The sequence below is a fragment of the Ornithorhynchus anatinus genome, chromosome X3 (genome assembly GCF_004115215.2).
Source record: "Ornithorhynchus anatinus isolate Pmale09 chromosome X3, mOrnAna1.pri.v4, whole genome shotgun sequence".
In the NCBI taxonomy this organism is placed as follows: domain Eukaryota; kingdom Metazoa; phylum Chordata; class Mammalia; order Monotremata; family Ornithorhynchidae; genus Ornithorhynchus; species Ornithorhynchus anatinus.
The window spans coordinates 10,575,149-10,595,864 of NC_041751.1; the positions used below are offsets into that span (position 1 = coordinate 10,575,149).

General features: G+C 38.6%; 3 long non-coding RNA genes across 4 annotated transcripts in view; 2 read left to right on the plus strand and 1 right to left on the minus strand.

Annotated features, from left to right (window-relative positions):
* Positions 1-6,782: 6,782 nt before the first annotated feature.
* LOC114807644 lies at positions 6,783-14,171 on the plus strand. The gene is made up of 4 exons (XR_003755700.2): positions 6,783-6,842; positions 8,336-8,476; positions 9,335-9,554; positions 14,084-14,171. It is a non-coding gene; the product is annotated as an uncharacterized LOC114807644 (long non-coding RNA).
* LOC103166751 overlaps positions 12,053-20,716 on the minus strand; it is a 131,712-nt gene continuing 123,048 nt past the window's right edge. For both annotated transcript variants that reach the window (XR_003755698.2, XR_484958.3), the window contains exons 4-5: positions 13,492-13,571; positions 12,053-12,304 (exon numbers count right to left, since the gene is read on the minus strand). This is a non-coding gene — a long non-coding RNA (uncharacterized LOC103166751). The remainder of the gene's footprint in view (positions 12,305-13,491; positions 13,572-20,716) is intronic.
* On the plus strand, positions 14,434-19,507 carry LOC120638112. The gene is made up of 3 exons (XR_005659596.1): positions 14,434-14,556; positions 17,641-17,766; positions 19,397-19,507. It is a non-coding gene; the product is annotated as an uncharacterized LOC120638112 (long non-coding RNA).

Consider the following 20,716-nt stretch of genomic DNA (forward strand, 5'->3'; position numbering starts at 1 on the left):
TTGATGTCCAGTGTATGGTAAAAATCAAACTGTTTCTACTTCATATATCTTCATTTAAATTCACCTGCAATGCTCAGCTTGGAATAAGGAGTTGTTTTATGTTACTTAGCTGAGCCGGTGATGATTTATGATATGAACGTTTGAACCTGAAACCCTGAGGAAATCAGAAGTGAACATTTTCCCCCCTTTTCACCATTTACAATTTACCTTTGAGTAAGCATGGCACTTAAGTTGAGGAATTAATATGCATATGTTGTGTTTCCAGGTCTTTAAAACAAAGTGGTTTCTTCCAGCACTTATAGCACGGACCTTTTTTCAATCATTTAATTTTCACCTTAGAGCAGAAAGGTCAGTGTTCTCTCCCCAGGTAAGGCAGAACTCAAGACTGACTGAGAATTTTAGACTCTACAGCTGCTTAAAGGAAGGTGTCACTCTCTGTATAACTTCTGCCTCTGAAACACCAGCTTTAGCTAACAGTTCAGGTCCATCTAGCATTTGAAAGCCTTAAGGGCTAACTTTTACAAAGTCACTGGCAACACCGAATTGATGCTTTCTGCCCAGTTACTCTTTGGCGGTAATGGAAGAAGAAGGCTGTTACCTAATAGAAGAGCACTGGGAATGATAGTGCTCTCTAATTCTGAGGTGAAGGGTGTGTCTGCTTAGGATGGGAATTATGGTAGATGGCTACATTTTTTTAGTAATTCCGCATGGGGTTGGTCATCTGTCTACAAATAAACATCTGCAATAGTAATTCATTCGATCGTATTTATTGAGCGCTTACTCTGTGCAGAGCACTGTACTAAGTGCTTGGAAAGTACAATTTGGCAACAGATAGAGACAATCCCTATGCAACAACGAACTCTGCAGTGGTAGTAATAGAAATAGTAGTAGAAAGGTAGTAGGAAAGTTTTAGAATTTTCTAAAAACATTGCAAAATGTTTTCTTTTGCCCATAATTTGGAATGCTATGCTTTTGAAATTTAAATAAATATTGCATTATGCTAAAAAGCAATATGATGAATGAAAAAGTACTAGGAGTAAATCACTTTCAACAAATATTTGCTTATGTTCTCAAGTTCTGATTTGCCTTTATGGAAGAATTTTTTCTAGTATTTGTTAAGCACTTACTATATGCCAGACACTGTACTAAGCCCAGGGGTAGATACAAGTTAATCAGATGGAACACAGTCCCTGTCCCACATGGGGCTCCCAGTCTTAATTCCCATTTTAAGATGGAGTAACTGAGGCCCAAAGACGTTTAAGTGATTTGCCCTAGGTCACACAGCAGACATGTGGCAGAGCCAGTATTGAAATCCTGGGCCTCTGACTCCCAGACCCATGTTCTTTCCACTAAGTCATGCTGCTTTCTATGTAGTTCTCAGTGGGCAGGTATATATGTGTTTTTGATAGGCAAATTAGTAATAAACACTTAACTCCTTCCTAGACACTCTGTCTCAACAGTGAGCCTAATGTGTGGCAGGGACTGTGTCTAATCAATGGGTAATCCTTAATCTACCCCAGCACCTAGCACAGTGTTTAGCATCAAGTAGGTGCTTAACCCATACCATCATTATTATTTAATACTCTCCATAATTCTGAAGTGATGTGGATCAGAGGTAAATTGATTAATCCCATGTTCCAGAGATGGTCAGTGTCAAATTGAAAGTGATAATTTTGAATTTCAATCTTCCATTCTTAGCAGACAAGATATACTTTTGTACCGGTTATATCAGAAAACTAAATTTTTTCTGGAGGGAAAATGTTCTCCCAAGAGAGGTGAATTATGCTTTCCCAAATATAGCTGATGGCCTTTGAAATGGTAATTTAGTAAATGACAGAGTGGCTCCCTCAAATACTAATGTACCTTTTTAAGTATATATTATTCCTGGAGAGAAGTATGTTTATAACTTTGGAATAAGGACAAATGTTGCTGCTTTTGTTACATGTCTTTGAAAGTCTACAGTGGAAAGAGATGAACATTAATAGTAGTTCCAGTACATTGCTGGGGTTCAAACTGAAAGCCCAGGTCCATTCTGGACTAATCCCCACTAAGCAAACTGAAACTCTCACCAAAAGGTTGAGATTGCAGTGCAACAGCGATTTGCCCTAGCTCTAGCTCTCACAAGTGGCAAGCTGCTTAGGGTGTCGAGGGGCATAAAGATTCAGATGGTTCTCAAGAACAGACTATTTCCTTAGTGACAGTCAAGTGGTTCAAACATATAAAGCAATCATTAAGTCTGGCAAACATTTACCACAACTCATTCCAGTGGTCAAATTATAAATGTAAGATTCTCTCTCTGAAATTCTTTCTGATCTTTCCTTCAATTAAATGCATTTAAATTTAATGAAAAGGAGTTTATCTGAATGCTGCACAGACTGAGGTGCCCAAGGTTCTGAACGACTCAAACTTGCCTATAGATGCTTTGAATACTAAAATCCTTCATTCCTCTATCCTTTGTGAGTAGGATATGCGATGGGGAAAAAGCTTTATTGTTCCTAGGGATTTCCTACTAGTTAATATAAATTGTTTTTGAATTAAGGTCTAAATTTTATATATGCATCCAGAGGCAATGCTCATAGGGTATTTCAAAGAATGTGAAAACAAGGAGCAAACTAAATAAAATACTAAGGCAGGCTTTGATGTACAGAACACAGTGATGTCCTGAGGGCTAGCAGGAGCTAATAAAACCCGAAAGATAAGGTTAGCATTTTAAACTCTTGCAAGGAGAGAGAAGCCAAATTTTTCTTTTTGTACTAAGGGGGTTATACGTTCCTGTACAGGAATCTTCAGGAGATTCCAACAGACCTACAGATTTATGTAGATGTAGTGTGTAGGCTACTTATGGACAGGAAATGTGTCACTTCTTTATTCTGTACTTATCGAGAACCTAGCACAGTGCTCTGCAACAACGTCTTTGGGAGTTTTTGCAATCGCTTGGCCAATTGCAGCCACATCACCTCAATGAGTGTTATGTACAGGTATTGAAAGGCACGCGTGTAAGAAGAGGGAGAGCTTCAGTGGGAAATCCATAATCTTTTTTAAAGGAGTGAAGGAGAGAATTACTGGGCATTGATGTTCTTCCATATGAATTATGGGAAAGAAAAGACCACAACCTTGATTATTTATCCTGAAACTATGTCCCCTGTTGTGGTGAATGAGAGTCCGGTGGAATGGAAGGTTAGCTCTTAAAAATACCGCTGCTGACCAGTGTGGACTGATCTCTAACTTTCTACATTGAATATTTCAAGGTAAAATTAGAAAATGGGACTGGACTATAGTAAGGAAGGATCATCAGTTTGGTTTAGATTAGGCCTCAAGGGTCAGGGAGTGGCCAGCACTTTGCATTTTTATAGAATTGCACTTGAAGCACTTTCTCACAGTGATTCTCCAGAGAACGATACCCAATGGTGCATGTCAAGGATTTTTCAACTGCAAAGATATATCCGAGTTGACTAATAGCTGATTTCTAGAGTCTGGGAATGCAAGTGATAGCACCAAAATTGAACGCATTCAGTCTCTAAGATTATTCAGGTTCTAAGCCTGGTTTGCTCTGCCTTCACCAAGACTGATTTGGACAATTAGAGCTCATTCTGGGTCATGAACAATCATGTGCAGAAGGAAGCGAGTTCTCATTTTTCTGTCAGCTTGATCTCTCAAGCGGTAAATGGAAACATACATTTTCTTTTCTGATTATTCAGTACTGAAAAAAATGATAGATGGTACTTATTTTCTGAAACTGTAGTTTTCCTTTTAAATATTTCATGAAACCCACTGTGCTTCCAAACTCCTAGTATTTAACTTTTGTTGTTCATCTTTTGGGTCAATTCCAATTGTATATCCTCCTAACCATTTCATAATTCTCACAATGAAGTAATAGTATCTTACGTTTGTATGGCAAGAGATTTGGAAATATGATCTCAATTGAAAATTGGGAATCATAATAACTGTAATATTTTCATTAAGCACTTACTATGGGCTTACTTAGGGTTGGGGTTATTAACAATGTAAACAGATTGTACACAGATCCTGTCCCACATGGAGCTCGTAGTCTGGAAACTAAACATATTACAGGATGGCGTTCTCCTAAGTACTCAGGAAGTTGTGACTACTTAAGTGTGTACGTGGTGAGGAAGGGCTCGACTGGCATTGAGGAGAGTAGAGATTAATGGGGGAAGGCCTCCTGGAGGTGCTGTGATTTCAGAAGCTAAGTGGCCAAGCTTGCAGGTAAAGACAAACTGGGGCCTTGATGTAGATGTGCCATGAAAAGGAAGATCTGGCCAAAGGAAGATCTGCATTCCTTTAAGGCATCATTGAGCCGAGGGGCCTATGGTTGCCAGGGGGAAGAATGGATTGGCAAGTTTATTTTAGGATTGTCCAGAACAAAATTAGCTGGGTTACCTTTTCACTTCTTTGAAAAAGGTAGAATGTCAGAAATGCAAATTTACTTGTAAACTGAGCTGTTTTTAAACTCGTATCAGCTTCGGAGTCATGAGCAAATATGGTAAAGAAAGAAAAGCAGAAGGGGGTTTTATTCCCCCTGGTTTTGCTGGCCGTATTACTTCTGAACAGGTCTTCTAATTCCTAGGCTAACTGCTTACTCATGAGCTTTTGCAGTAATTAATTTTTCAATTTAGCAAAATTGGAAAAGTAGCACGAAGTGGAAAAATGAGCAAAAAAAGTTCCTTCTACTGGTTCAGTAACAATGTTGGGGGAAAATGTTCTTTTTTTTTTAAACAGAAATGTAAATTTTTATTGATCTGTCTTCATTCTTGTCTGTTGAAAAGCAATTTTAGGAAACGCTTTCTGGGTTTTAGTCATCCATGGATGAAGTATCACAGGGAAATCTTGGCACTATATGTTTTGTTTTTATGCTTCTGGGCTTTGAAGATCTGGTGAAGAATTCAAAATGCTACAGAGGATTTTTGAGCTTCTTTTTATTAATTTACATAAAATAACCTTGTTCTTTAATGTGAATAAGACTGGCATATGTCATAGCTTTCTCATCCCACACACTTCTAAAGTAATTTAAATTTTTTTTAAATCTTATGAAATTGGAAGAGTATCAGTCACCAATTCATTGCTGAAAAATTGGCAAAGTCATTTAATTCCTATTAAAACATTCAAATTTGAACTCAAAGGTAATATAATTTGATGTCAAAGTCATATTTCATATAGAACATTTGAAGCCTTACAAGCTAAGGACAATTAAATTTCACACAACAGAGAATATACTGATCACTTCAATGAGGAGCAATAAATATAAATTATATATAAATTACTTACCAGGATAATAGGGTCCCATATTTTTCTTTCAATGACTATTCTCAAAATATTTTATATAATACAGACCTGTCAGGTGTTTACCAAAATCTAGGCTAATTCAAGTGGGTTTCCCTTTTTTTTTTTTTTGGTAAACCTGCCTTGAGTTCTCAGGATTTTCTAGGCTGAGCTAGGGCTATGAGTTAAATGAGAAAGAGCTACAGTATTTCTCCTACTGATAGTATTCTCCTGTTAGGCTGTTACCACCAGAGTATGAATTGATTTTCCAGTTTCCCTTAGGAAACCTATGTAGTTGTTAATAATTACAGGGTTTAAGTGCTTACTATGTGTCATGCGCTGTTCTAAATTCTGAGGTAAATCAGTAAATCAACGGTGTTTGTGCAGAGAACCGTATAAAGCACGTGGGAGCGTACATCAGACTTAGTAGAAACGTTCTATACCCAGAAGGAGTTTACAATCTAGAGGAGGAAACAGACATTAAATAAATTACAGATATGTACTTAAATGCTAAGTGGATAAGGGTGGGGTGATATCAAGTGCTTAAAGGGTAGGGTCCAAGTGCAGAGGTGATACAGAAGGAAGACAGGGGGTAAGGGAAAAGAGAAGAACGAGAATGAGAACACCTCTTCGAGAAGATGTGATTTGAATGAGACTTTGAAGGTGGGGAGAGCTGTGGTTTACTGCACATGAAGGGGAAGGGAGTTCCTAGCCAGAGAGACAATGTGGGAGAGGGCTCGAGGGTGGGATAGATGAGGTGGAGATACAGTTGATGTATGGAGCAAAGCGTGTGGACTAGATTGTAGTAGGAAGTTGGCTAGGGAAGGTAAGAGGGGACAACCTGATTTCCCCCTTCTTGCGATTGTTTTCAACTGTTCGGAACATCGTGGAAATTTTTGATTCATATGCTGCATATATTACCACTGTCCTGACCCCCTTGAATTTCTAAACACTCCTCCAAATCTTAACTCCTCTCATCCCAAGAAATACCGATTGCAAATTAATCCATTAGGAGCTGGGGAGATATGAAGATGGTCTCGTCAAATAGCTCTCTCTGTTATTTTTTTAAGTCATTTCATTTATTGTGAAAATCAACAGTGAATTTCATGCAGATGAAACAAAACAAACCATGCTAGATGCTTCCAATCAACCTTTTTGGTTTCTTATCAAAAGGAGGCACCTCTTCAATGAAAGACAGACAGTAAAATCTCCATGTTGAAAAATAAAACCAGAGGTAAAATTGAAAGCTGAATAAATTTACATCTCCTTGCAAAACTTTATTATATAATCCATTATATAATCCCCCAGTAGATTTGTCAAATCAATGAGTAAAAAGAAAAATGACCATATATTCATGAAGCCTCAATTCTTTCACATGTAAACACATCACTCTATCAGCTTTAGTCCTCCATCTGGCTCTTTACAGATTTTATCTTCTAGAGTAAATGACTTTCTCTTGCACAGAACCTAGAAAACATATAATTCTTTCTGAAATGTTTCTCTCAGGTTTACTGAAAACAACAGTGAGGCTCTGGCTCTTCAATGGAAGCTGATTTCATTGCAAGGTAAAAAAATCAGCTATGTTCTCACACATGAAAAGGGGAGGGGAAGTGGGAGAAGATGGAGGAGCCTCTTTAGCATGCCACACCCACTCTCCCCCCAGGTAAGCACAAGAGACCTGGTTAAGAAAGTTGCATTTCTTTCAATAGCTTTGTGTTTGTTGGTCAAGTCTTAACATGACCATCATGCTGGGCTTCAATCAATGACAACTAGGTTATTTCCATTTTGCTTAGAAAACTGGCCCAAAGTCTGAGTCATAGGACATAAATAATTTAGGGATGGATGGTTTAAACTGGACCTGGCTGGCATCAAACTCTTTGCTGGGAAATCCCAGCTTGAGTAGTTAAGAATTGAGGTTAGTGTGTGGTGAGCCAAAGTTTCTCTTCAGCTATCTGCTGCTCTTCTAACTAGCTCCCAGTGGCTTTTTGCTTGCTCTGAGCCCCAGCAAGAGTGACCTAGATCAACCTAAACATGCTCGGAATGATTTTTCTGGGGTGCAGGGTGGGGAAGGGATCAATCTAAGCCTGGCTTTAGGGGATGAGTGTTAAAAAATCAATCCGGTGCTTAGAACAGAGTAGGCACTTAACAAATACCATTAAAAAGAACCTTAACTAATGATGAACTCTGCTGTACTCTCCACAATGCTTAGTGCAATTTTGGGGACGTTAAGCTCTCTCCAAGGCTTCTCCGTGGCTCACATCCAACTCTTTTTATTTCAAAATTTGTAAAATAATGTGACCTCTTACCATTCCTGATTTATGTGGTTAAAAGACTGTATTACCCACCATCTTTGAACAACTCCAGAATGTGACATTCCACTTAAAAAAGCAACTGTTCTCATTCTTATCCCGACCCCTATTTGTCTTCTCCATTAAGGGTGCTCTCTTATAGATAGACCTCTTCTCCTATCTACCCCTCCCATGTCTCTTAAAGGACATTATAGCTCATAACCACCCAGTGGATTTTTGGAAACATAATTCTTATTTTCCTAATAATTTTTTCCCAACATTTCATCTAAAAACCTAGGCCAATTCTGGATTGCCATTGCCTGAGGGAAAAAAAATGTATCAGAGAAATGAGCTCTTGCAAATGAGCCCCCAAATCAGGCACTGAGTCACCTATGGCAGAGTGTGGCATATTTCATTCCACCTCCTTGAAACTCCCCACTTACTACCAATCCAGATTTATTTGGGAAAAGAGGAAAGGGGATGGACATGGGGAGATATGTCCTTTTTTGAGTTTTAGGGCTTGTTTTGGGGATGGTGGGGTGGGGAAACCTTTTTATCTCCAAAGTGGAAATGTGCTACAATTGCAGCAAAACAACCTATGAATACAAAAGTGTGGTTTTTAATGAAAATGGCTACTATGAGTCATTCTTCTACAGTGTGCCTTAGAGTTTATTTGGGTTATTTTAACCATATGAACAATTAAACTCATACAGGAGGTTAAATAATCTAATAGATGTCATTTTTAAATGTGTTCAACTGTATTTGCACAGAAGATCACACCGCAAAGAAGCAGGCTCTTTTCTGTCATCAACTGGAGGAGGAAAAGGGGGCAAAATGAGGATCTTGAAGATTTCTGCCAGGATATGTTATTTAAAACATTTCTCAGCTGTACTCTATTGTAGAATGAGAAGGTAAGAGATCACAATCAGTCAGTTGTATTTATTGAGCATTTGCCATGTGCAGAATAGTGCTTGGGAGAGTATAATACAACAGAGTTGGTAGACACTTTCCCTGCCCACAGTGAGCTTATAGTCTAGAGGGGGAGACAGATATTACTATAAATAAATTACAGTTATGCATTTAAGTGGTCTGGGACTGAGGGTGGGGTGAATACCATGTGGTGAAAGTGTACAAAATATTACCGTTTTTGCAACTTTGATTAAAATGTTAATGACTAAGGACAGAATTCTCTTCAAAGACCTTTTCTGGATTGCTTGTACAGGGACATATCTATTCACTCTTCTTCTTTTCCCATCTTTTACCCTCCCCTTCACCTACACACTTAACTCAGTAAAAAATTGAAAAAACAAATTGGAAAGAAAATGAAGCTAATGGTCCATCTCTAACACTGCCTGCCACATGTACAGTGATCCAGAAACTATCGCTAAAAATTACTTTCGACTACAGAACCTGATCATCCTCATTTAGAGTAAAGGGGATATGACTATCTATCTTGTTGGACAGCCTTCCAGCAAATGTTTTCTTGACAAAACACAATTATCATTATTTATGTGCTTTATTTGTGCATAACGTTCAATTTTCTCCCTGCCATTTTAATTAGTGGTTTCTATTTACACTGTGGGGAATTGAGAATGCAGGTGCGGAATTGATGCATTTAATTAATGATAACCATGGTTTGGAAAAGGAAAATGTTTCGCAACCCAAACTAAAAGACAAATAAGTACTGGTAAACAATGAAACAATAAAATAAATTGTTGTTTATAGCAGTAAGCACCATGGCAATATCTTCTATCTACCTAAACCCCAAGGAACTCATCCAAGTAATCATCATTTATAATCTTGGAAGACTTTCAATAAACTAGTTGCCTGACTGATCATAAATAATCCAGACATTTCCAAAGTACGCTGAAATGTGCCTGCTATACTGTGGTGAGTCAACAATGAATTTTCAAATCTTCCATCAACATCAGTGAAACGTTAATGAACACCAGCACTGGAAATGGGATGCCAGAGCATATATAACTACAGGTAAGAATTTTAGAGATATGCTTTAGCTAGAACCTCGCCATATTTTAACATCCATTTCTGTTAGGCCAAAGATTTATTGTGATTATTAAATTAAGATAAATGAATATGCATAATTCTCTGCTTTCCTTTGTGTCTGCAATGGAGTTAGCAATGTGTCACTTGGGATTGAGAGGAGAGTTCATTTTTTAAAAAAATTCAGTAGCATTTATCATGCATCTTTGGTGTGGAGAGAACTATACTAGGTCCTCCAGAAAGGATAGTAAAAGTAAAATAAGGCAATCTCTTTCCTCAAGATAGTTACAATTTAATGAGAGGCAGGCAGGCAGAAAGAATGAGTGTTCTACTCTTATTGTCCTAGTTCAACATAGTCACTGGAATTATATGTGAATCCATGTCTAGAATATTATCTTTAGAGACTGATCCAAATACTACTGCTGACTGTTGAATGCACAGCCTTTATAAAGTAACAATGACTTCTTCACCAATGTCTAGCAAAAGCCACTTCAATTACATCTGTTGTGACTTTTATATTACAGTCAGTACTATTCCCTGCACTGCTTTTGCTACAAAAAAAGTAATATAAATTATTTTATGGTTGTTGGCTCAACCAAATCTTTTGTAATCTAACAATTTCCGTGTACTATCTTTTTCACTTGATTAACCTCAACCAAGTAGAGCTTAACCAGTAACATAATAATAATGGTATTTGTTAAGTGCTTAGTATGTGCCACGCACTGTTCTAAGCCCTGGAGCTAATTAAAGGTAATCAGATTATCCCATGCGGGGCTCACAGTCTTAATCCCCATTTTATTGATGAGGTAACTGAGGCACAGTGAAGGAAATGACTTGCCTAAGGTTACAGAGCAGACAAGTGGCGGAGCCGGGATTAGAAGCCATGACCTTCTGATTCCCAAGCCCGTGCTCTATCCACTACACCATGCTGCTTCTCGCTCATTTATGTAATTTAATGGTTATTAGATGGGTATTAAGTATACAGCTATAGACTGTAAACTCTTGGTGGGCAGTGGATGTGTTTACCCTGTTGTATTGCACTCTTCTAAACGCTTAGTATATTGTTCTGCACACAGTAAGCAGTCTATAAATACAACTGATTGATAGAGCCAGCGTTTCCCCTTGTAGCAGTATTTTATGTCTATATTTCTCATTCCAATCACTTCTTGACATCTAAAGGGGAATATTACTGCTATGAAATTGCAGTTTTGATTTAAGATCTTCAGTATTGTCAGGGTGCAAGAGTTTTATCTTTTGCCCGATACTTTACATGAACTTTACAACTTCCTACTGTTTTATTTCCACTTTGAAATGGCAGTTCTGAGATCACAGCAGTACTAGTTTCTACTCACTCTTTTCAGGTTTTGATGGATAGATGCTATTAAATAATGAGACAGCTTTATCCACTGCTATATATAGGAATCCGGCAACCTCTAAGAATCCTTGTTCAAGTGTAGTCTTCCTCTTTTGAGGAACAAGTCAAAGTTCTTTATAAATGGTTTCCAGGCATAAACAGCATTTACTGTTGGTTTTAAATTGCTTTGTGCTTTTAACTATTCCATAGCTAAATTGGGATCTTTTTAAATTCATCAGTACACAGTCTGTTCAGTATCAATTTGTTATTCTCAGTAATAGGAGCAGCTAGAGTAGTAGTAATATTTATTGAGCATCCGCCTGGTAGGAGGCAATGTGCTAGGTACTTGGGAAATAGTAATGAAGTAGCACATTGCCTGCCCTCACTGTACTGGGGGAGAGAACATAAAAAATATTTTCATATTGATCAAAATCAATAAATTGTTTATTTTTCATTCATTCAATAGTATTTATTGAGTGCTTTCTATGTGCAGAGCACTGTACTAAGCGCTTGGAATGTACAATCCAGCAACAGATGTTTCTCTCAACAGATTGTAAGCTCCTTGTGGGAAGGGAAAGTGTCTACCAACTCTACTGCAAAGTACTTTCCCAAGTGCTTAGTATAGAGCTCTTAGTAAAGAAATAACACTGATTGATTCAAGGGATATAAGGATGGATCAAAATAGCAAATGCAATTGGATAAATAAAATCAGTAAGAAATAAATCAACAGATTAGTACTTAAGAGAGATGATGTGGCTGAAGGGATATGGTTTGGGAAGTCTTGTGGAGTCTCATGGAAGAGGTGGCTTTTTAGTAGAACTTTGGAGAGCAGGGGCATATCTTGGGGAAGCGGAGAGCAAAGAGCATTCCGCCTGGAAAAAAGATGTAAGCAGCAGGGCAGGGTCGGGAGAGTCAAGAGTGAGGCACAGCTAGGAGATTTGCTGCTTAGGGATTATGTAAAATGAAGAAACAGACTCCCTTCTTACAGAGATGTAGTAAAATGGAGGTCATCAATGCAAAGCAAAATCCCACAGGAGCCATTACCCAATTACATGCAGCTTTGGAAGTACTGCTATTGACCACTACAGGAGAATTATAGAGGAAGCATTCAATTCAAGTCTTGATGTACAGTTTTAATACTGACTGGTTGAGACTAGCAAATGAAACTATAACTGTGTCAGCAGTTAAGGTTCTTGAATCAGGGAGAGTCTCGAGGAACATATATGGTCATAAACTTTTTCCCTTGAGAGATCATCCCCTACTGTTTCTAGAGACCCAAGCCACTTTTCTGAGGTGGCAGATATTTCTGGAAAGAGCAGATTGGCTTTTAACAAAGACAGGCAAACCTTACCACGGAGTTCGGAGACTTTCTCTTCTGCATCATCTGCAAAGCAACACCACAGAAATACCTTGAATCCTGACCCCGATTACTGGCCTCCCCCCATTAATCAATTAATTAGTCAACAATATTTGAGCGCAGTGCAGAGCACTACACTACGTTCTTGGGTAGAGTGCAATACAACAGAATTGGTAGCTACTCCCTGCCCACGATGAGCTGGTAGTCTAGAGGAGGAGACTATCAGCCATCATTGACCCCAGTGATACTTCAGCTCAAAAGCAGCATCTGGTCCTCCATGTAGAGCCAGAGTCCTGAGCAGTTGACCCTGACGACAGTATAAAGAAGTATGTGCTAAGCATCGGTATATGTAGAAAATCAGATTGGACTTGTGCTTTGTCCCACAAGGGGCTCACAGCCTAAGAGGGAGGGAGAACAGGTTATTTTATCCCCATTTTACAGATGAGGAAACTGAGGCCCAGAGAAATTGAGTCTCCCCACAGCAGGTAAATGGCAGAGCTGAGACTAGAAGCTGCATCTCTTCACTTCCAGTCCAGTTCCTTTGCAAATAGGACATGCTGCCTTCCTGGCAGATGACTGAACAATATTTTCTCCCTGATTTATTCTTATCTGCTGAATTCAGGTTGATATGGAGCCCGTTGCAAGCTTTCACGTTTAAAGCTAAATCCCTTGGAGACAGCAGCATCCAGCTGTTTCCATCTCATGAACAAATGACTTGGCAGGATCTGGCAGGTTAAATATAGTGGGTTACCATTGCCATTAAAAACAAATTCCACTGTAAAACTGCTGGGGAGAGCACTGATATATCTTGTGCTTCTGACAGAGCTGAAACAAAAGGATGGAGGATCAGCCAAAAATGATTTATCAATGATCTGAACTGATTAAATGTGTTTGACTGATTCTCCTGTGCTTATCAACTACTGAGCCTTTGAATTAAATAGCATGGGGTGAAGTAGGCATGTAGTCTCTGCAGATTGCTTGCATCCCCCAAAATGATGTCCTAATAAATATTTCCTTCATTGTATCTATGCCCTTTTTTATCAAACTTTTCATTATAGTGCTTGTGTGTAGTCACATGAGAGTTGCCTTTCTGCTGCTAGAGAACCAATCACATTACCTACTGTATCCTAATGCAAGTTACAGCTCTGTAGCCCTCTCAAACAGTCCATACACATGAAATCTTAAATTCATATGCTCGCAGTCACTGCACTTACAACACAATTGGTCTCCGAGGACTGCGCTGTTTCTTGAAATCTGACAATTGGTCTCCAAGGACTGCGCTGTTTCTTGAAATCTGCAAGTCAGAACCAATTTTTCCATGAAAATAATGTTACAAATGGGGAATGGCTTACTGAAAGGTCAGATATTGCTATTACTGTATTTGTCATGATTGTATTTGTTAAGCAGCTACTATGTATCAATCACTGTACTGAGCCACTGGGGTAGATAACAGTTAATCACATTAGAAACGGTCCCTGTCTCCTAAGGGGCTCACAGTCAAAGTACGAGGGAAAATAGACATTGAATCCCCATTTTCCAGATGAGGAAATTGAGGTAGAGAGAAACTGACTTGGCCAAAGTCAGGCAACTATCGGAACTGAGAAGAGACCCAGGTCCCCTGATTCCAGGACCATGTTCTTTCCACTAGTCCACACTGCTCCTTTATTTCTGTTTATCCTAATTCAATTAATCAATCTCATTTATCAAGCACTTATTGGACACAGCATTATGCTAAACACTTGGGAGAGGCCAAAATAATTGTACTTATTCTGGATGACTAATAATCCCACTTTAATGTATTTTTAGTGAGTCAAAGAAGTTCCTTGGAAGGATAACCAACTTTTACTTAATCGAAAGTAAAATGGTCAGGTCGACACCTTCTGATGACTCCGCCTGGTGAGTAGGTAACATCCCCTCCATGTACCTTGAAATTCCTCTACTCCACCCTTCCTGGCCTCTTTATACTTTGTCCACCACCGCCCCCCACACTTTTCCTCAGTGCACACAAAATGGAGGCTTATTTGTAAAGTCAAAACCAGTGTGATGTAAGGCTGAACTGTAAAGCTGAAACAGGGTGTCATTTTTAAAATGTTGAAACCGCCATGTCTTTTACCTCAAAACTATTTAAATCTAGGACTGACTAATCCAATTCAACACTTTGCTGGGGCGAAAACTGTCTTATCCATGCGAGCATGAACTGCAGAACTGAACCATGATCGGTTTCTTCCCCTTAAAGGTGATGGAAATCCAGGTGACTACAGGGTGCCGATGAACACTAGGTAAGCCTTCTGAAATGTTAAAGCTGTTCTTTAAACCAGCATAAGAAACTCGTAAATTATCACAGATTTTGATCTTTCTTGTACTGAAAATAAATTCTACTCCCAAAAGATTAACGATATGCAATATTAGAAAACCCACCACTAAATACACCCTCTAGGTCAAAGATGTGTGTCTAAGCAGTGACAAGCAAACATTAGAAGTTTCTGAAGGAGGCTGTGTAATATCCTGCCCTTGACTATCTTTTCACTGTACGGATTTTATGAATGAAATAGTGATCATTATTCTGGATTGATTTAGGAACGGGTTTCTTAGGAGCGTGAGTGTGGATTTTAGGGATGGATGGCTCCAAAAAACATTTAGGCATTTGTCTAGTAGTCCCCAGGACATTCAGACCTTTTCTGAGTGGGAGACGTGGAGAGAGTTTAATGGTAGCCATCAGTGGAGTTTCTTCTCTTCCCTCTCCCTAACTTAATTCACTAGAGATGTCACATTTCCTCCTCCCTGTCTGCTCTGACAATGGCCTAACATGGAGAGTTGTCCAGTCTGTGAGGCAAAGGTCATCTGACCCTAAGCAGATTAAAAAATCTCAAGAGTCCCCTCTATCCCTGGCCTAAATCAATCGATAGTCTTTATTTAGGACCTACTGTGTGCTAAGCACTGTACTAAGAACTTGAGGAGCAGGATGGCCAAGTGCAAAGAGCATGGGCCCGCAAGTCGGAAGACCTGGGTTCTAATTTCAGTTCCCACCACTTGTCTGCTGTGTGACCTTGGGCAAGTCACTTGACTTTTCTGTGCTTCAGTTACCTAATCATGGGGATTAAAACTGTGAGGCCCAAATCTGATGTGAGCTGTGTCCAACTTGATTAGCTTTGTATCTTCCCCAGGGCTTCACACCCTGCCACACAGTAAGCACTTAATAAATACCATTTGAAAAGAAAAACTTGAAAAATAACCATTCACTTCTCATCTACTTACTGGCTGATGTTCTTCCCATAGCACTTTAGCAGATTTTGGCATCAGCCTAGATAAAATGAAATGAATGGCAAAGACAAGATGCTGCTCTAAACACCAATCAGTGCAAGTGTTAATTATTTTTACTCCTAAGAGCCAAGCTATACTTTGTCATTAGTCCACTGTGGTGACATTTGGAAATTTGTTCTTACCAGAAGAACTCTGGTACATCCTTGCAATAGCATATCCTGTCTGGTCCTTGCTTTAAATGCTGGATCTGCTGAGGAATGTAGCCAAGGGACATTGGAACCAAACCTCAATGAGAGCAATTTTCTTAAACTAAGCCCCTGAGATCAGGAAAAGGAAAAAGCTTTGAAGGATTCTCACCTATATGACAAATTAGAAGTGCAGAAACTCCACCAGTCAGGGGAGTAGGGGAAAGAGGAGGTTTTTAATTCAACCCAAGAAAAGGGTACTTAATATGGTTGCATTTTGGGGTATTTTTTTTTAGTTATGGTTTTGAAGTCTGATTGTTCAGAGATAGTAGTGTTAGCCAGATGTATTTGGCAGTGTGTATACCTTAGCACTCCTCCCCCAATTTTTGCCATTTCACTTCCCTATCTACAATTTTCATCATATTCATTAATAACAATATTCACTGAGGGCATACTTATGCCAAGTACCAAACAAAGGCACTGTTGGGAATTATGAAAGAAAAAAATAGTCTATGTTTCCTGTAAAATATCTGAAGTCCAGTGGGCATGACAGGAAATCAAAGCAAACACAAATCTAGCTTTCTGTCTTCAACCCCTGGGATCCACACTTGAAAGTCACTGTGGGTGTTAACTAAAGTTGGTAGGAGCCAAGGTTTATTCTCTACAAATACATTTCAGGGAGCAAAGATGGACCTGTAATGGCTGTCCAGTCTTCTCTCTGCTCCCATCCTAGGCTCACAAGTGCCTGTTCCATCTTCTTGTCTTCATGCCCTGCTACCCAGAAGATTATCAGTCAGGTGTATAGGTGAAAGAGAAACAGGAGTACCAGAAAAATTGTATAAAGGGAACTGAGAGGGTAATTCAAGGTAAAAAAAAAAAAAAAACAGATGGCAAATGGGATAGGAGAGAAGGGTGGAAGAGAATAGGGTACACAGCCTGTTAGACATGATCGTTTGATCATGCATCAATCTTTTCAGCCTCTCTTATAATAATAATAATGTTGGTATTTGTTAAGCGCTTACTATGTGCAGAGCACTGTTCTAAGCGCTGGGGTAGATACAGGGTAATCAGGTTGTCCCTTGTGAGGCTCACAGTCTTAATCCCCATTTTATAGATGAGGGAACTGAGGCACAGATAAGTGAAGTGACTTGCCCACAGTCACACAGCTGACAAGTGGCAGAGCCAGGATTCAAACCCACCACCTCTGACTCCCAAGCCTGTGCTCTTTCCATTGAGCCATGCTGCTATGTGCTGGAGTCATCACTAGTGATATTTGAATGCTCATTCAATACAGTGCACTGTAGTAGATCATAAATTATTCATTTATTTGTATTAATGTCTGTTCTCCCTCTAAACTGTAAGTACACTGTGAACAGGGAATCTGTCTACCAACTCTGTTGTATCATACCCTCCAAAGTGCTTAGTACAGTAATCTGAATGCATTAAGGGCTCAATTAATACCAATGATTGATTTTACTGGGCATTTGGGAAGTATAGAATAAAGAAATATCATATTCCCTGTCCACAAGGAGCTTACACTCTAGCAGGGAAGGCAGATATAAAAATTTACATCCAGAGTGCCATCCTTGAATACAAAGGACAGCATTTGTGTATAAATAAAACTGTTTAGAATGGCAAAGAGTAATATGCAAATTTCTAATCAAAAACATTCACAATGCATTAACTACAGAATGTATTTCCTCATATCTTCAAATATGTGGCCTTTAAGAGCAGGCAGCTGCAGAGGCTATTTTGGGCTAACAGTTTTAAATAATTTATTACTTCACCAAATTGGTGAATGGGGAGTTCATTTAAATTGGCATTTTGTTTGTGTATGGTGTTTTAGAGAGAACACCTGTGGCTGAATTTAATAGATTCATTTCCACTAGCAGCCAAATGACTTTATTCTCTCATCAGACAAACAGCATTCCTCCAGCAGTCTGAGAGCTGTGCAATACTTTATTTTGAGCAAAGTGCTTGTAGCGGAGAATTCTGGAATTCATCATGGTGAGAAGCTAATTAGTCGCTAAATGAATACCCAAAGTAAGTAATTTACGATTAAGAGGGTATAGAGTTTTTCTCCAAAGAATTAAGCAGTACAGCCCTGACCTGAAGATCCAACAGACTGACATCATTTTAATTTCTGGTTCTCTAGCTATCAGTATTTTCAAGTCGACAGTATTATTTCATTAGTGCTTGGTGAGTCAGTCAGAATATAATTTTTCAATCTTTCCACTGTAATGTTGGTGTTTGTTTGTTAAGCGCTTACTATGTGCAGAGCACTGTTCTAAGCGCTGGGGGAGATACAGGGTGATCAGGTTGTCCCATGTGGGGCTCACAGTACCTGTGCATATGCATGGGCAAGGAGTATTTTAGAACTTTAGTATTTACTATTTTAGTCTTTTAATCTAGGGGTTTGTGCCTAGCAAGCAGAAGCCGTTTTCAAATTTCACTATCATTATTGAGAAGCAGTATGGTCTAGTGGATAGACCCTGGGACTGGGAGTCAGAAGGGTCTGGGTTCTAATCCTGACTCCACCTCTTGTCTGCTGTGTGATCCAGGGCAAGTCTATTACCTTCTCTGTGCCTCAGTTACCTCATCTGTCAAATGACAATTAAGACTGTGAGCCCCATGTGGTACATGGACTGTGTCCAAGCTGATTAGCTGATTGTTGCTGAATTGTACATTCCAACCGCTTAGTTCAGTGCTCAATAATAATGGTAATCAATAATGGAATCAATAATAATGGTAATGGTGACCTTATATTTACATGATGAAAATCACTACATTTTTTTTTAATTCCAATCTTATTTAATCTGTGCTGCTTATTAACTACTGAGTGCACAGGAATGTACTAAGTGCTGAGGAGAGTACAACAGAATCAGCAGATATGATCTCTGTCTTTAAAGAGCTTACACTCATATTCATTTTGTTTCTTCTTATTTAAGTCAGATTGACAAAAATGAACCAGTTGTCATAGAATTCACAGGTCATGAAAGAAACAAATGTGAACAGTTGTCCTCTTGGTAGAGGTAAGCTCAATAGCTGATCGATGATCACCTGTAAAGGCATGAGAGCAAGTGCAGTAATGGAATATAAGAAATCATTCATTCGATCATATTTGAGAACTTACTGTGTGCAAATTACTGTACTAAGTGCTTGGGAGAGTATGGACCCATTAATATATCTGCCTGAATCTATCTGGGAGGTAGTCAATTCCACGTGCTTAGTAGTCGATGGATGGTGTTTTCTTTTATAACTTAAACCTTCCAGGTTCAAAGCCCCTAATTGTTAGTCATTGTAACGTGGAAACTGCCCCATACATCTGGTTGTCCTATGATATTCCCCCTAAAATATGACAACCAGAACTATATGCAGTCCTCTGGGCATAAATGCACCCTGCTCTCCAGAGTAGAAAACTCTTGCTTCACATTAATTGTTAATTTGAAAGAGCAGTTGACAGACACCAAAGTCTCTTCTAGAGCTGGACCTGTGACTCAAAATTTGGCATATCATCCTAGAGTTGTGGTTTGGATTTTGCCTTCTAGTATAACAGTTCTCTCTTATGCTAAAATCTCCTTCCCAGCTGGCAGATCATTACTTTGTCCATCTTCAAGATCTCATTTCTGCCCCTCCCTCTCCTTAGTGAAGTTTTCCTGTGGTTTATTCCCAGAACCTGAATATTACCATTATCACAGTTGGCGATTTCCTCATCCCTGCTCATCTGGTAGGAACAAGGAGTAAACAGAGACTACCTTCACAACATTTACAGTCCAGGAACCTGACTAAGGTTTGAGGATTATCTTTCTTTGAAATTTAGCCTAACTTGAATTCAGTGTCTTTCCCTGCCCTCTTTAGGATTTAATTAGCACATTTCCCCTATTAATGTGTAAATTCCTTGTGGATAAAAATGTAACACTCTAAAGTTGGGTAATTTTCAAGTGCATTGCACTTAGAGGATGTTCAATAAATGGCTTAATTTTTAGCACGTAATGATTTAGGGATTCATATTCACTTTTAAAAGGGCTAAATAAAACTGGTGAGAACAAGGTTCAGTAGGGACTTCACTATTTACCCTCAGGCACCTAGCATCCATCCATATTTCTATTCTGTCAATTGAGAGTACAAAATAAGAGTTGATAGATACATTCCCTGTCCACAGTGAGTTTACAGTATAGAGGGGGAGAACAGTCTAGTTGAGAATATTCCCCAATTCCTAGGATAATTTGGAGATTAAGTCTGGACTACAGATCCTGGTTGATGTGTTTGGAGAAACATATTTTTTGTCTGTTTTTCTTTAACACATTTTGCTCATATACCTTTTTGGTCACTCCCTGGGATTTCTAGCTCTTCTCTGATCTCCTGATTTTGGCCTCTGGTTTGATGATACCCATTTTTACCAACATTTCCAAAAAGATGACTTCACACATCAAATATATTTCACTTGTTAATGAATATTTGCAATTTGTCATAATATTCTTTTCTAAATTTTAAAACCCTTTTTGGGGCCTTTATTTCCCTAAAAGAAATTTTAATTTGATCATTTTTTAAATAAAAGTGTTACACTGTAATGCTGTAATAGTTTAACTGGGCCTTCAACTGACCTTTCAACCGAAGCAATTTCAAACATTCCATGTAATTTGATTCAAAATTAAACCTTGAAGAAAGTTTTATAATTAATACTGAACTTTTACAATATCTCCTTTCAGCATATTATAATTTAGTTTTTTTCTGATAGGTAAAATTAAATAGTTAACGTATGTCAATGTCCAAGGATTAAGGAGAGAATGGGGAAGAAAAAAATAATTTCTCATCATGATTTAAGTGATTTTATTCTCAGGTCAATTCAGATTTCTATGTGTCATGAACTCTTAAAATGTATCTGTGTCCTGTATTATGGGCACAGAATATGCATGTCTAAAACATTAGTGCACTTGATCTATCAAGTTTAAATTAACAGTGTATGCCAAGGTGTATCAGATCAGGGAACGGG